The following is a 15,485-nucleotide window of genomic DNA, read 5'->3' on the forward strand; positions in this document are numbered from 1 at the left end:
CTTTGTTTTTTGAGTTATAAGCCAAAAACTGCATTTTACCCCATTGTTCTATTTTTAGCCGTGGCGGCCATCTTGGTTGGTTGATCGGGTCATGAATTAAGGCACCGGGCTAATCATGCTATTTAATTCTAACCATCATCCTGAGTTAAAAAGTATTAGTCTTTCGTTTGTGTGTGTCTGGTAATATGATTATCAAATAACTCGGTTAGAAAATTGGTTAGAATGATAGCAAATTACAGAGTTATCTACCCTTATTCGTTAATTTCTAGTGCATTCCAACCAAATTGTATCTTTTTTTACCAGAACAGAAAATGGAAATGAATGTTATTTTTGTGCATAACTACATATTATGAACTGAAATCAATGTCAAATTGGGTGGTTTTTTTTGTCATGTTTTACCACTGCCTGATTCTTATGCAGAACAAATAACTGGTAAAGAAATAAAAGAGATAGGTTAATACTATCGATTGTCGAAAGAATAGTAAAACAGAAAAGAACTGGCACTATGATATATTTGATTACAGGAATGTTTATTTTTGTTGTGTTCTAAAATTTGTGTTAATTTATTTTTCTATCTAATGTAAAATGTATGAAAAAATCATTTTCTGTCAAATATTCAATAGTTTATATCTTGGAAACAAGCACACGGACCCCTCAATTTTTTTCTATCTCTTTAGTTCCTTTATTCATAAACTTTCATTTTATAACAAACTGCATGAGTCTTTTAAAAAGCTTGGTATTTTGAAGCAGAGTAGCGAACATACATACTTAAAGAATTTAGAGAGATCTTACATCTTCCATCAGGACATATATAGGTATAGGAAGATGTGGTGTGAGTGCCAATGAGACAACTTTCCATCCAAATAACAATTTAAAAAGGTCAACCATTATGGTCAATGTACGGCCTTCAACACGGAGTCTTGGCTCACACCGAACAACAAGCTATAAAGGGCCCCAAAATTACAAGTGTAAAACCATTCAAACAGGAAAACCAACGGTCAAATCTATAAAACTAGAGGCTCTAAAGAGCCTGTGTCGCTCACCTTGGTCTATGTGAGTATTAAACAAAGGACGCAGATGGATTCATGACAAAATTGTGTTTTGGTGATGGTGATGTGTTTGTACATCTTACTTAACTGAACATTCTTGCTGCTTACAATTATCTCTATCTATTATTAACTTGGCCCAGTAAATTCAGAGGAGAAGATTTTTGTAAAAGATTACTAAGATTTGCGAAAAATGGTTATAAATTGACTATAAAGGGCAATAACTCCTAAAGGGGTCAACTGACTATTTCAGTCATGTAGACTTATTTGTAGATCTTACTTTGTAAACAGTTATTGTTTTTTACAGTTTATCTCTATCTATAATAATATTCAAGATAATAACCAAAAACAGAAAAATTTCCTTAAAATTACCAATTCAGGGGCAGCAACCCAACAACGGGTTGTCCGATTCACCTGAAAATTTCAGGGCAGATAGATTTGGACCTGATAAAATTTTTTACCACATGTCAGATTTGCTTGAAATGCTTTGGTTTTTGAGTAATAAGCCAAAAACTTAATTTACCCCTATGTGCTATTTTTAGCGTGGCGGCCATATTGGTTTGGTGACCGGATGATGCCACACATTTTATAAACTAGATACCCAAATGATGATTGTGGCCAAGTTTGGTTTAATTTGGCCACGTAGTTTCAGAGGAGAAGATTTTTGTAAAAGATCACTAAGATTTACGAAAAATTGTTAAAAATTGACTATAAAGGGCAATAACTCCTAAAGGGGTCAACTGACCACTTCAGTCATGTTGACTTATTTGTTAATCTTACTTGCTAAACATTATTGCTGTTTACAGTTTATCTCTATCTATAAAAATATTCAAGATAATAACCAAAAACAGAAAAAATTCCTTAAAATTACCAATTCAGGGGCAGCAATCCAACAACAGATTGTCCAATTCATTTAAAAATTCTTGTCAGATTTGCTCTTAATGCTTTGGTTTTTGAGTTTTAAGCCAAAAACTGCATTTTACCCCTATGTTCTATTTGTAGCTATGGCAGCCATCTTGGTTGGTTGGCCAGGTCACGCCACACAGTTTTTGAACAAGATACCCCAATGATGATTGTGGCCAAGTTTAATTAAATTTGGCCCTGCAGTTTCAGAGGAGAAGATTTTTGTAAAAGTTAACGACGACGGACGACGGGCGCCGGACGACGACAGACGACGGACGCAAAGTGATGGGAAAAGCTCACTTGGCCCTTTGGGACCAGGTGAGCTAAAAAAAACGAGAAATACGTGTAAATTACATAAACAAACGACAACTTCGTACTGTACATCATTCCTGACTTAGGCACGGGGGAGGGGGCTAACTTCCTATTATTGGTTATACGGGGATGTGCCAAAAATGATGGGTCATAATTTTGCAAGGTTTTATATAAAAATGACCCTCCTTTTTAATGACACCCTATATTAAAATGCATTTACGTTTTATAACTGTAGATCTATATTGATTTGGGGTATGATCTACATATTATATATTAATTCAATCTATTCTTCTGCAAATCTGATTAAATTTGCACCTTTCTGCATGGAAGTATCTGACATTTAAAAATATTATATATATTTTAAATATTGTATATAAGTATAGGTCATTCTTTCTTAAATATTTATATAAGTTAACGGAAGCAGGACAAGTCGCACCACTGGCAAGTCGTCCCACACCCGTACGAAATAAGTAGTAGGATTCCACCCAGACACTGGTAGGAATGAAGTAGGAATCCACCTAGATTCAAAGATTCTATATAGAAAGTAGACGGACATGGAAAATGAACAAAAGTCTGACTGGATTTTTTAATATTCCTACTTCAAAAATCCTACTACCTAGGTGGAATTGTTAAAGTCTGTATAGATTTTTTTCTGATTTGAAAATCTGAGTTGATTATTTATTTTCCTACTACATGTTTAAGATTCCTACCAGAATTTATTTATAAATTCCTACCAGAAAATCTTTCTACCTGGAAAGTTATCTTGAACTGGATTCCTGTTTGCAAATGACACACATTTTGCAATGTTAAATGCAAGCAAGTTCCAGTTCACAAATTCAAAAGTTGGAGGGGAAAGATTGAAAGGTTGTGTTGGAATACAATAATGCAAGCTATAGGGTCACACAACGTAACAATGTAGAAATGTAAGAAAATATGGATAATCAAGACTAAAGGTAATTCTTATACATTCAAGATGATTTTTTTTTATCTGCCTGCCAAAAGTATTTAGTAATCAATTAATAATTCATTAATAGTGCATAATCTTGCTCATTATTTGTTCTTTAACTAATTTAGATTTACATGTACTTTATGTATAATAACACTTTCTATAGCTTGCATATATTGCATGCAGTTTCCTTAAACATTTCAAAAGTCTATTTTTTTTAAAAGGAATTGATTCCATGAATTTCCTTTGTTCTTTGTTGTTGAGATTCAAACTTATCTTTGACCCAGTTGTGTATTTTTGAATATACACTTACATTTTGTATATTTTTAGATTCCTACCAGAAAATATTTTTTTCTGGGTGGAATTTTGAAAAATTCCTACCAGGTTTTCTAGTAGGAATTTTATTTTCCTACCAAATTATTCCTGCTAATTTGCATATTCCTGGTAGGAATATACAATATTCCTACTAAGAAATTCCTGCTAATTTAAATTTTTCGCCTATTTTCCGTGTGGATTCCTACTACTGTCTGACTGGAATATCACTCTTTTCTGGTAGGAATTCAAAGCAATTTTCCTACTATATTCCGTGTACATTCCATACAGATTGTTTCATACAGGCGTGACCTAATCGCCCCACTTTTTCACCAACTCGCCCCACTTTTTAAAAAATCGCCCCACATGTGAAATTGGTTAAATCATGTTCAATATTACTCCTGCCAACTCGCCCCACTTAATGGAAAACGGTTATAAAAAAAGGAAGCATTTCAAACATTCTCATAAGTGAGAAATTGGAAAGCCAACACACATTTCAGTTTAATTATTTTATTCGTAAGTGGGGCTAGTTGGTAGCCTTTATTTTTACTCTATTCATACTTGTACTATTCATAAGTGGGGCTAATTGACATTCACGTTACCGAAATATTAATACTCACTTCTTACTTTTATATTAAAAAAAAGGAATAATATAAGAAGTTTCTATATTAAGGTTTTCAATGGGATAGCATCTTTTTCCATAAGTGGGGCGAGTTGGCACTGAGGAGTAATATTCACGGAATTTAACTTATATACAACGGGATAACATATTTTTCCATGAGTGGGGCGAGTTGGCTTTACTAAATTCATCCTGGTTAATAATATGTTAATCTAGATTTTATCGTTTTCCATTCAGTGGGGCGAGTTGGCAGGAGTAATATTAAACATGATTTAACCAATTTCACATATGGGGCGATTTTTTAAAAAGTGGGGCGAGTTGGTGATCCAGGTTGGGGCGGTTTTTTTTTTAAAGTGGGGCGAGTTGGTGAAAAAGTGGGGCGACTTGCCAGTGGGGCGACTTGTCATAGATTCAAGTTAACTATAGGTATTGAATTTGACAGTGAATGATATATTAAAATGGGTACGTTTTTGAGGCAAAAATGGCACACCCCTACCAAAAAAATATTGAAGTTATTCAAATGCATTGATCGTCCCCCCAAAAAAGGGGGGTTCCAAACCCCGGACCACGTACCTCCCTCCCCCAAGGGATTTTCTCAGGGTCCAAAAACAAATTATTTTTTTCACCAAAACCTGGTAACAAACTTTTTTTTCCAAAAAAAAACATAGCCCCCCCCCCCCCCCCCCCCGAAAATCAAATGGTTGCTGCCTAATGACAGGATGATTGCCCGGCTAGTGACAGGACGGTTGACCGGACGATATATAAATAGTCATAACTTTTTTTGTTATCCGATAGATTTGTTTAATATTTGTAAACCTGAAAGATATTAAACTATATTTTATGAAAATTAAAAAAAAAGAGGGAAAATAATTATTTTTGAGCAAAAAAAGTTGACCGGACGGTATTCACACTCGCCAATATACGCTATATATATTCAACTGGTCGACGACAAATGTTAATATCTCTTTTGTTTTACAATATTTGTCCATGAAACTCAGGAATCTGTGAGATTTATAAATATATTATACGAAAATATAAACTTGATTGCAAAAAAACGTGTTTTTCTCAAAAAAAAGTTGACCGGACGGTATTCACCCTCGCCGATATACGCTATATATATATTGAAATGGTCGACGACAAGTGTTAATATCTCTTTTGTTTTACAATATTTGTCCATGAAACTCAGGAACCTGTGAGATTGAATAATATATTACACGAAAATATAATCTTTAAAGTAAAAAAGAAAAGAAATCTGCAAAATAAGTTGACCGGACGGTATTCACTTTCGACGATGTACGCGTTGATTATATTGAACTGGTCGACGACAAGTGTTGATATCTCATTTGTTTTACAATATTTTATCATGAAATTCAGGAATCTGTGAGAATAATAAATATTGGATACGACAATATAAACTTGATAGTGAAAAAAAAAGTTTGTCTCCAAAAAAAGTTTACCGGACGGTGATCACATTCGCCGATGTACGCGTTAATTATATTGTACTGATAAAAATAAGTGTCAATATCTTATTTGTTTTACAATATTTTTACTCGAAACTAAGAAATCTACGAGATCAATAAATACTTGATATGAAAATATAAACTTTATAGCAAGGATTTGTATAGTTAGACCAAAAATGTTTATGTGAGCGAGTTCACCAATGTATAATAGAAGTAATGATATTTAATCAAATTAATCTAATTTTGACAATTGTTGTAATCACCAATCAAGCCAAATAACATGTCATTAAAGTTTTCACACCTGAGACATCAAATACATTTAATTGAATTACCTTATAATCAGTTGGTAATTAGTATCCAATTAAAGAAGAAATTTCTAGTCCCATTTCATTTGTGATAGTGCTAAATGTATTAAAAGGTTTTGTTTCCTGTATTTGCTTTGTGAATGAACCACATTTGTTTTTTTGTAATGACGATGTAATTTTGAAATAAAAAGTATATCCTGCTCGAAATTCCCACTTCCACCTCCCCGTTGGTGGGCAGGGGGCAGAATTATTCTGGCAGACGGAAGGGGTCGGTTAACAATTTGTTGCCGCCAATTTTTACCATTTGAACAAATTGAAACAATTTCATTTATTCGATAGTAATATAAACTATTAACTATAAACAAGGATTTCTAACTTTACAAATCCTTGCTATAACGGTTTTTATTTTCATAAAATATTGCTATTAAAAATATTATAACCAAAAAGAGATATTAAGTCTTGTGTCGATCAGTTCAATATTTATATCAATTGAATGTAAAATCCGTTCGGTCAATTTTTTTATTTCTTTTATTATTTTAATATATAGTTTAATTTTTCGTAAAATATATTTATTCATCTCCAATGTTCATAAATTTCAGGGACAGATATGGTAAAAAAAAAAATAATATTAACACTTGACACAATCAATTTAATATTATTAAGGCATATATCGGCGAATGTTAGTTCCGTCCGGTCAACTTTTTTTTGAAGAAAAATAACTTTTTTTATCATAAAGTTAACTTTCCATATCATATATTTATTTATCTCGCAAATATCTCAGTTTTATGAAAAAATATTGTTTACAAAAAAAAATATTTACATTTTTTTGTCGCTCAGTTCAATATAATCAACGCGTACATCGTCGAAAGTGAATACCGTCCGGTCAACTTATTTTGAAGATTTCTTTTCTTTTTTACTTTAAAGTTTATATTTTCGTGTAATATATTATTCAATCTCACAGGTTCCTGAGTTTCATGGACAAATACTGTAAAACAAAAGAGATATTAACACTTGTCGTCGACCATTTCAATATATATATAGCGTATATCGGCGAGGGTGAATACCGTCCGGTCAACTTTTTTTTGAGAAAAACACGTTTTTTGCAATCAAGTTTATATTTTCGTATAATATATTTATAAATCTCACAGATTCCTGAGTTTCATGGACAAATATTGTAAAACAAAAGAGATATTAACATTTGTCGTCGACCAGTTGAATATATATATAGCGTATATTGGCGAGTGTGAATACCGTCCGGTCAATTTTTTTTGCTCAAAAATAATTATTTTCCCTCTTTTTTTTTTATTCTCATAAAATATAGTTTAATATCTATCAGGTTTACAAATATTAAACAAATCTATCGGATAACAAAAAAGTTATGACTATTTATATGTCGTCCGGTCAACCGTCCTGTCACTATCCGGGCAATCATCCTGTCATTAGTGCATCCCAAAAATAGCCTATAAATAGATATATGCATAATTCATGAATCATGACGTAGTCGTAGGGATCCCTTCTTCCGCTTACCAGTCGAAAGTGGATGGTTAAACGCCTGACGGTAAAGGGCATTACCATCCTCCTATATATATCGCTATTTTGCCGCGGAACTGGTAAAATTAGAAAGTGCTATTTTATCGGAACGAGTAAATATAGCACGTTTCACGAGGCTATTTTAAAATGGCAGGCCAAGTACATCTGCTATTTTGCTAGGCCGCTTGCCGCTGGCATGGCTGGTGTCGAACGGAGTACTCCTTAATCAAGAAACAAACAACGCCATTTAGCAGCCGTTATAATTTTGTCACTTGAGGTGAGGCCGATAGTCAAAACTCCGCAGTGATTGTGTGCAATGTAAGTAACAGAGTTAGATTATCTAAGTCTTATTAAATCTAAATATGGGTGGCAAACTGTCCTTCTTGTAAATATATCGATGATAGAATGCTAAAGGCATTGACGATAACAAAGGACAAGCACAGGTACTTGAGGACAGGACCCTATAGGAGCCTTGTGATGCCCCCCTCCCCCTTTTTTTTTTTTTTTTTAATCGAGCAAAAATATCATTATTTTCGCTTATATTCAGCTCTCTGTATGCTATTTATCACTTCAAATGCAAGGAATACTATCAAATACCAGTTTCTAAAATTTGGGGTTTCTGATATCAGAAACCCCAAATTTTAGAAACTGGTATTTGATAGTATTCCTTGCATTTGAAGTGATAAATAGCATACAGAGAGCTGAATATAAGCGAAAATAATGATATTTTTGCTCGATTAAAAAAAAAAAAAAAAAGGGGGAGGGGGGCATCACAAGGCTCCTATAGGGTCCTGTCCTCAAGTACCTGTGAGGACAAGGTATGATAAGGGCCGTTTTTGGCCCCCCTTTACCAGAATTTTTAAACTTTACAGTTGAATCCCATCACGCTTGTGTAATGAACTTCAATATCTGTTCGTCCCTGTAGAACCTTATTTTTAGGTGTTATGTACTCAAATATGTTCAAACTTAGACATTGAATAGTCTTAAACCGACGAAAAGTGTAAGAAATCTACAATTTTGTCCGGAGACGAAATTTGACATCAGCGCCAACGTAGACCATCTTGAAATTTTTAACCATCAAAGGTACTCTTCTGTATCTTTTCCATAACAAAATATCATGGTGGTCTGCGTTGGCGCTCATGTCTAAAAATTTGAAAAATAATCCGATTGTTTACATTATTTAGGCAAGTCATTGTAATACGTCATAGGGAACCGCACGCACGGGAAAGAAATTATTCCGGGATACATAATCGATCAGAATATCACGTACGGATAGTATTACGCCGTATCCAGTCATCAAGACATGTCACTCTCTTAAAGAAATATATTGTACGTGAAATTAGACCCATATAAATCAAAATAGTCCAACACTATGCAGCCAAATACAGAGTTTTGTCCCTTGAAATATGGTGAATTAATTTTTATTCATTATTATTTTCAAATATTCAACGAAATCTTACAAATGAATTTTATAATAAATTCACAATATATTCAAACCCTTTTTGTAGTTCTGAAGAAAATCATTTATCAAAACTTATATATTTTGCACTTTGAAGTTTTCTATTTTACCATCTACAGAAAAATATGTTACATATCTATTGGTTTAAATTAAGTATATGAGAATTGTCCATAATTTCGTTCATGCTATAGATACAATGACCTGTTAATAGAAAAGTATCTAAATGCAGTACTAAACTAAAACGTTAAGCATCAGTGCAAACAGTATAAATGCTGAATCTAAAGTATGAAATGTAATTATAAACATAATTCCATGTCAATTTAAGAGCAGTTGATACTGAAAATAAGTTAACTACACTTATACAATACTGTAAATTATGTGTTCCAGCCTTTTCATATATCGGTACACTAATGATTTTTCTTATACATGTGTCAGAGCACTCTTTTGACAAGCTGTAACCATAAAAAAAAGTACACATGTACGCGTAGCATTCAATTGACTCAGATCCAATTTGGATTTTCAAATAAAACATGCTATAGCGAAATTACTTTTAACATATTTTACTTTTTAATGTCGAGCACGTTCGTTAATTTAGATCTGTCCGTACGTCCATCCATCCATCCGTCCGTTTGTTTCTGTCCGGACATATACGTCTATTTATCGCCTTAAGATTTTGACCTAAAAAGCTTTTTATTTATAATAGAGATGTATATGTCTACAGGCATGACAGGGTTTTGATTTTTTTTTTATAAAATTTTCTTTAAATGTCCGGTATATTGACACATTAACTTTTTGGTACAAGCTATATATATGAAGAGTCGGTTACAGAGACGGATTAAGGGGGAGGGGAGGGGGACCGGCTCCCCTTTTGAGAAATAAAATGGTTGCTTATATATAGGGAATCACTGAAGCTTGACAAAATCATGCCCTCTCTTAGGCAGCCAGTGGGCCTTCACTTATGAACATTTCTGGATCCACCACTTGGTTATCCTACAGTTTTAGAGATACAGCTTTAATACCTTTATTGTACACCTAATTGAAGCATGCATTGCCACCGGATTTTTGTTATTCTTCAAATATTCCAAAAATGTCAGGCTTTTGGACTTAGTCAATATTTCTTGGTACTTAAAAAAACCAATTAGGGTAGTTGAACTTGTTTTCCCTCTCACATGCTATATATATATATTACTGAAGACACAAATTGCACTACTAGTACTACAGTTAAATGTCCCTAATGCAATAAATAAGATTTTTTTAGTAATTTTAAATATTTATTCAATACCGGAAAGGTTGAACTTGGTGACTTCTACAGCCGACATCATTGAGTGTGAAGTCAAAGGTAATATCTTTAGTTTGTTTGCTGATGGACTATGCTACTTCGAAAAGAGGGTAGTAAACCTGACAAAATAATGACTTCACGGTTCAGCTAACAAGCAAGCTTACCAAAGACTATACCTTTGGCTACACACTCAATGAAATCGGCTGCAAATCTTGAAAATTGAAACCTTTTGGTTAGACATTCAGACATTCAGAATAAAAATAATAAATAGATCAACTTAAAAAGGATAAATTCAGGTTGAAAACGAGTGCACCCGCACCATCGGGGGTCGAACTCACAACTTCAGTGTTGACTAGCTAGGGATTACAGAAGTAACTTCTTAGACCACTCGGCCACCATGACCCTTTAATGGTCTTTAATGAAGTGTGTCTACGTTTCTTATCAAATTCAAATGTTTTTAGGTATAAAATACTACTTACCAATAACTGTTTCATTAAAAAAACCAAAACATTTTGGATAAGATAAGGAGATGTGGTATGATTGCACATGATAATTTCATGATATATATATATCGTAGAAATAATATATTTGTAGAGAAGCTTGAAGATGTTCATGCCTCTTTCGTCTACATATCTTCATGAGTTTTTATCGTCTTGAAGCCTGACCTCATCGAACATTTTGAACTTTGTTTTTTAAGCATTTCCTTCTTTAAAATATTGTGTTAAGTGTTAAAAAAGTCACAGTGTACGATTATTGAAGTGACAAACAATGGCATTGTATAGGCTATGCATATTTGCTCTACATACTGTATAAATCTGATACTGAATCTTCAATAGTAATCCAGTTTTTCAATGTACCGGTAATCATCATGTAAATGTGAAATGCTATATTCATAACTTTCACAATTATTTATGAATAATAATTGTCACTTCTTGTATAACTTGAAGTTTTTATGGCCCATTTATAGACATTATGTTTTCCGGTCTGTGCGTCTGTATGTTCGTCCATCTGTCGCGCTTCATGTTAAAGTTTTTGGTCGAGGTAATTTTTTGATGAAGTTGAAGTCCAATCAACTTAAAACTTACTTCACATGTTCCGTGTGATATGATATTTCTAATTTTAATGCCAAATTAGAGATGCTGCCCCATTTTCATGGTATACTATACTGGGGACACATTCTTATATAATTTCTATTTATGCTTTTTTTTTTATTAAATAGATTTAGATAGCTATCTTTTATCTAATACTAAGATTGAGAATAAAATGGGGAAAGAGACAACAACCCGACCAAAGAGCAAACAACAACTGAAGGCCACCAATGGGTCTTCATTGCCGCGAGAAACTTCAACACCCTGAAGCATCTTTCAGCTGGTCCCTAATCAAATATGTATGCTAGTTCAGTAATATTTGGCGTCATACTAAACTCCGATTTATACACAAGAAACTAAAATGAAAAATCGTAAAACACTAACAAAGGTCAGAGGCTCCTGACTTAAATGCTGCGGGGTTAAACAATATTTTTTGAGATCTCAACCCTGTTTTTTGTAACAGCATATGATTTAATATTTACTTCATCAAGATATAGATATGATACCAAAAAACCTACTTCGGTATACAAAAAAAAAATACACCATTATTTAATCGTTGCTAAGCACTGTTTTGGTTGCTAATCTTTTTATCAGCATGCTATACAATTGACTTACTTTCATTTCTTACTTCTAGTTATTCTTGCATGTTTAACATTTCTATAAACCTGGTTGTACTCTAATTTGTACAATTAAAAATCAAAACTGTTTTTCTGTAGTTCAATTTGATTTCTATCTTTTTCAACTGTTGCTAAGCAACTTTTAGGTTGCTATGGTCAATTTCATTTTCTTGAGAAAAAAAATGATGACCAAGACATCATATATACGAAAGAAAAATCATTTACGGTAGCTAAATCTTTAAATATTGCTATATCTATACCTCATATGGCCGAAATTACAAATTTTTGAACCGTTGCTAGGCAAAATTTTTGTTGCTAGGTTGTTGCTAAGCATTTTTTTACACTGAAATTGAAGTGACTTTTCCTTTGCAAACTCAAGTTATTGTTAAACAAACAATACTATTTTGAATTATGCTTATTTGTAATAAGAAAGCAATGCATATGTGATAATTTGGCTATTTATTAAAACCGTTGCTAGGCAACCTTTCTTTCACCGGAACATAAAAAAACCACAGTTTTTAAGAGTTTTTATCCTAAGACTATCAATGATATATATATAAACTTATTTGGGAAGGGGGCCAAAAACGCCTTTTATCATACCTTGTCCGTTCTGAGTGATGGACTCATGTCAAGTTCAACGAAATTATCGGGGTCAGTTCGCCCCAATCACAATCGCCCCGTACATGTTCGCATTCTTTTATTTGTTTTGTGTTTAAAACAGTTTTGAGGAATACGATGTCGGTTTGGAACCCTCATACTGCTGAACAATGCAATAAACTTGAGATGGTTCAACGTCGGGCTGCTAGATATGCCTGTAATCGTTATCACAACACCACTAAGTAGCGTTACAGACATGCTCAATACTTTAAATTGGCCTACAACATTGTACCTTACAACAACGAAGACTTAAAACTAGTCTTATAATGTTTTATTAAATTGTACACCATATTGTCACTGTACCATCAACATTACTCATACCAACAGACAATAGAACCCAACAACTTCAGGCGCAAAGCTCCCTATACGCCAACACGCAGTTGCGTGCACATCGGTTCGGCATGCAAAAAAAAATATTACAAAATTAAAAAATAACAAATTAAATTTTAAAGGAAACACACATGTTGTCACTTTTTTAATTTATGAAATGTCATTAAATAACGGCATTTGGTTTCAGTATAGAAGTTTTATTGAAGATCATGCATGACGAAATCGGACAGTGTAACTTGTATCTTTTACAAGATTTGAATTTGTTATACGCAGTCTAACACATGTAGTTTCGGAGCACATTTTACAGAGTACGGTTTATCTGTTTGGAATGAGATGTATCAATCGGCATGATATTTATCAGAACCCTTCGATATCGATGAAATTATTCCATGGCGATGTGTTTGACGGACTAACAGAGCAACTCATCCTGCAAACATGCCAAACAGTATTGGAAAGTCTCATTATATTTTGCGTTTATAGACCATATAAAAATCGAATGCCTATGATAATGGAATTGGAGAGTGTAGTCGCGTCTGGTATTATCAGAAAATCGCTTCTTTGTGTCGTATCTTTTTCCTCCTGTTGTAGGAAATATAACAAACGAACAAATCTCAACATTGTCAGAGACATACGAAACTGACCTGGTATGTAATTTTGACGAATTCAATTGGGAGGTCGCTCGATGGCGAACACGTACACTGGTTTATAGCATCTCGCGAGTGCTACCGTGGAGATCTATCAATGTACTACGTCTGTTTAAATCAAATGTACGATCACCAATGAACAATGATAGGTTATCATCGCTGGCATTACTGCATATGCATCGGGATAGTGTGAATATTGCCGACAAATAAATAGAGAAGTTCGTTTCGGCCTAGACCCGAAGAGCAGATTTTTGACAATTTCGAGTAAATTCTATATTAGAAAAATTTGTAGATTATGTTTTCAATTAACCATGATTTACTCTATTCAGCAGCTTTATAAATAGTTTTACATTCATAAATTGTTTATAAGTTCTATCTACATGAAGCTCCTCTATCAACTGTCCTATGACCGAAAACCGACAAAAAACATTTTCCTGCATAAAAGGGTCCCAAAAATGTTTCGCCTCGCTCCGCTCGGCAGAACTTGCTTGCACATCATTTCTTTCTAGCTACGCCCCTGAACTTCATCCACAAACTTACAGACACTTACTTACAGTTAAAGATTGTTACAAATATTCATTTTTTCTGTATACTATTACACAATGGAATGTACTACCTCCAAAGGTAGTACTTTCTCCCACTTTAAATATTTTTAGAGAACAGTTAACACCTACTGTTCTCTACAATATAGAACAGTAAACCTAGTAGTTATGTAAATAGTTTTATCCACATGTCATGTTAGTATTTGTTTATTTTTTGGCACTTTTATTTTGTAAATATTTATTTATTATGATCCTACGCATGCGCAGCAGTTAGTAATTATCAAAAATCTGATGGATAACTGGATACTATAAGAGGAAGAAGTAGTAGAGTGGGGTGCTCATTTTCGCCGGGGACACAATTTTGCCGTTTTAGGATTTTGAGGTGTAAAAACTTCAAAGGATGGCTGAAATGGAAGAAATGTACCGGTATATGATATTTTTTTAAACTGAAATAAAATTGCGGCTCCTACCGAAAATGACAGAAAAACGGACAACGATTTTCGGACAATTTCCTGAATAAAAAATATGATTTTAAAGAAGTATTTCTAAGTAAATATTTGACTGAATGCCCTAATTTTGAATTCTTTACACCTTTGAAATGTCTGTTATTTATCTAAAATGCAATTGATTTGATAAAAAATGTTAAAAGCTGCGGTTATTTGGTTTTAAATAGATGTGTAAAAACGGCGAATATGTGTCCCCCATTGACAAAACATCCGGAAATTTCAAGCACCCTTTAATCTAACTTTTCAGATGATTTTTTTCAAATAAACACGTTTTCAAGCTTAAGAATATTTTGCATTTGAAGTTATCTTCATATAGAAATATCAGTATACTTCAAAAACATTTAGACCTGACCATAAACTGTAGAAAACATAGAAAGATGTGGCGAAAATGAGCACCCCACTCTACTTTTTTTTTTTTTCCATTGTTTCTAAAGAAAGTGAGATTCTGACAACATTTTTATTTTTTGTCATGGTTGTTGAATAATTTTTTTAATCCTAATCACAGGGGCTTGTTACAATTGCCAGGTTTAGTTAATCCGGCAATTGAAACAAGCCCCTGTGTCCTAATCATGATATATTAAATGGATATGGTACTTTTTTTCAGTTTCGAAATAAATTGAGATTTGGACAAAATTTTTATACTACAGCATAAAACTTTGCAGTCATATATTGGTATCAGGTCATCTTCTAGAGATTACTCTGACATCCAAATGCTGTTATGCCAGACAAGTCCCACAGCCCCAGCTTGTCTGGCAAAACAGCAGTTGGACTCGGTAATCTCCAACTAGTCACATTGTGTACAGAATGTATTATAATTCTATTGGTGATTGGATTTATATTGGATTTATTAATTGGTGATTGGATTTATATTGGATTTATTACTTCGTACTGAAGGTGTAAAAAAGAAGATGTGGCATGATTGCCAATGAG

At 33.3% G+C, this 15,485-nt stretch overlaps 1 protein-coding gene across 2 annotated transcripts in view; it reads left to right on the top strand.

The window, feature by feature from the left end:
• Window positions 1-7,438: 7,438 nt before the first annotated feature.
• The window catches only part of LOC134687520 (uncharacterized), a 50,262-nt gene continuing 42,215 nt past the window's right edge, over window positions 7,439-15,485 (top strand). For both annotated transcript variants that reach the window (XM_063547883.1, XM_063547882.1), the window contains exon 1: window positions 7,439-7,751. The gene's annotated coding sequence lies outside the window, so the exon portion shown is untranslated. The remainder of the gene's footprint in view (window positions 7,752-15,485) is intronic.

The sequence above is a fragment of the Mytilus trossulus genome, chromosome 10 (assembly GCF_036588685.1).
Source record: "Mytilus trossulus isolate FHL-02 chromosome 10, PNRI_Mtr1.1.1.hap1, whole genome shotgun sequence".
In the NCBI taxonomy this organism is placed as follows: Eukaryota; Metazoa; Mollusca; class Bivalvia; order Mytilida; family Mytilidae; genus Mytilus; species Mytilus trossulus.